A 2540-nucleotide genomic window follows, 5' to 3' on the forward strand; every position below is an offset into this window, starting at 1 on the left:
TAACCAGTCGCACGAAGTTGGGATAAAGCAGAAAGGCACGAAGGGAGCGGCTCGGTACGGCTGCGGGTGGCCTCTGGTGGCCTCTGGTGGCCTCGAACAGCCGTGCAGCTCAGGTCGCACTGCTGCCCGGCAGAGGGCACGCGCGGGCCGCGGACGCGGCGGGACACGGCGGGGGGACACGGGGGGACACGGGCAGCCCCCGGCACCAGCGGCATCCGGCACAAATTCAGCGTCCCCAAACTGGGAGGCTTGGCGTACGCAGGATCCAGCTCGCCCCCGGTGGCTGCTGCTTTATTAAAACATCAGTAAGGACGGCAGACAGCGGCAGACCCCCGGCGGGGTCAATGAGCCGTGCTGCCAGGACAGCTCCTGCTGAGCATCCCCCCCCCTGCGGTGCTTTGTGCGGGACGGAGCTCCATCCAGCTCAGCTCAGAGGGAAAAAACGTCTGAGCGCTCCGCTAAGTGATGGTTTAGTCCTGTCCAGCACAACAGGGCTCTGGGAAGGAGCTGCTGATGCCACAGTGCACCTCCAGCCACGATGCTGCAGGTTGCAGCAGTGGAGCCAGCACAGCCCAGAAGCATTCTCCCATCTGTTTCCATTCTCCGGTCCCAAATTGTGCCCCGTACCTATGAGCCCAGGGCAGGTGTGCAGCTCGCCTCACACCCCCAGAAACCAGCAGCAGAGCTCGTTAATGAGCACCACTCACAAGACGCCATCACAGCACTGCCCACCCCTCACCATGGTGCACGATGCACAAAGCAAACACATCAGTGCTGCAAAACATTAACACTTGCTTGGCACCGAGAGGCACTTCGCTTCTCCCTTCCCTAACACAGGGAGGAACGACTGCTATCCATCCTATAAGGGGGGAGATGCGACGGGAAGAGCCCTCACAATGCAGCCTGGCCCCACTATTGTGCCGGGGAGAGAGGAGCAAGCCTGGAGCAGATTTCATTCTGCTGGCAAAGATCCATCATGGCGCTGCTTCGCTCCACGGCCATAGAGTCATCAAAGCGTCCGTCAGAGCTAAACGGCACTGACAGCCGCGCAGCGGGAACAAAGGGGCCATAACACTTATTAATCATATCCCTCCCCGGTGAGCCCAGCCCATCAATCAGTCACCGTGGCCTTGTGCTTTGCATTCCCAGAGCAGCCGATCCCATGGCCGTCACGCTGCGGGATGCACCGTTGCTGGGACGACGCTCGCTGCCGTTTCCTGTTCCCCCAGATGTCGGCCATGTGTTTCCCATAAGCACTGGGATTGTCCCCAGGGCAGATGGAGCTGCGGGGCTCTTTCAGGCTTACTGAAGCAGCTCTGTGCACAGATGTTGTCCTGCGCTGCTGTTTTGAGTCCTGGTGGCTCTTCCCAGGTGCACAACGATCGCAGAGGCACGGGAGCGTTCAGGTTGGAAAAGAGCTCTAAGATCCCCATCCCATCCCCACTGACCTTGTCCCTCAGTGCCACATCCACATCTCCTCCGTACCCCAAGTCAGGAGATGGTCCTCTTAGACCCAAATGTTGTACCTTGGCTGTATCTCGTGTTGGGAACATGCCAGGGATCCCAAAAAAACCATCCCCAAAAGATCTCCATCTTTAGGGTAATGCCCTCTGCCCAGTGCAGGGATGGAGAAATAACCATGAGAGCGAGGCACAGCCTGGTTCCATCTCCAAATCCTTGTTCCATTTGTGGGAAGCAGATTCATGGAGCAGAAACATCCTTGTGCTCAGACCCCTCCATGCCACGCGCTGCCTGCCCTTCCCCACCCCCCATTCCCACCCCCCTGTGTGGGTCAGAGCAAACGAAACCCACAGCAGAACACCCCACCACCCAAACCCATCGCCCCATATTCCCTGATGCCATGGGGATGTGACAGCACTGGCACCTGGATGCAGCATCACCTTATGGCCACCACAATGGCACGTACCTGGTTGTGCCATGGTGAGCCAGAGCACAGCCTGGGAGAAGCTCTGGGCACCGGAGCTGGGGGGGCTGAGTTTCATTACAAAAGTTAAACAAGCAAAGGCAAAAATAAGCGTTACACCCTTTCCTCATTTCCCTTTATTCCCACCCAACCCAAACCAGAAAGTCTAAATTACGATTATTCCAAGCTCTGAAGCAGCAATAAGGCCCAGTTTTAGGGTGCTGAGCACTCAGCCACGTGCACGGATCCCAGTGGGGCTGACAGGAGGGACTCCTCCACCCATTTTGCACCTCCACTGTTTCACCTGCTGGTGAGAGCAGCATCTTGGTCGGGCTCCCTCTGCAATGACCATGCCTGAAGTCGCTGCAGCCGATGCCAGGTTGTACACCCACCCCTGATGCTCCTCTCTCTGGGGCTGGGGGCACTTTTCCCACCCACAAACCCCATCCCGAGTTGGCAGCAGCAGGATGCATCTTCCAGTTCTGCGCCATCTCCCCCTGCCGTGCGCCGCGTTCCCACACTCTGGTTTTATGCTCCCTTCTCCCCCTCCCATCCCATCCCTTAATAAGATTAACCAAGAATAAATTACGCAGAGCCCACCCCTCTCTCCTCACCC

This window comes from Meleagris gallopavo, chromosome 23, assembly GCF_000146605.3.
Source record: "Meleagris gallopavo isolate NT-WF06-2002-E0010 breed Aviagen turkey brand Nicholas breeding stock chromosome 23, Turkey_5.1, whole genome shotgun sequence".
Lineage (NCBI taxonomy): Eukaryota > Metazoa > Chordata > Aves > Galliformes > Phasianidae > Meleagris > Meleagris gallopavo.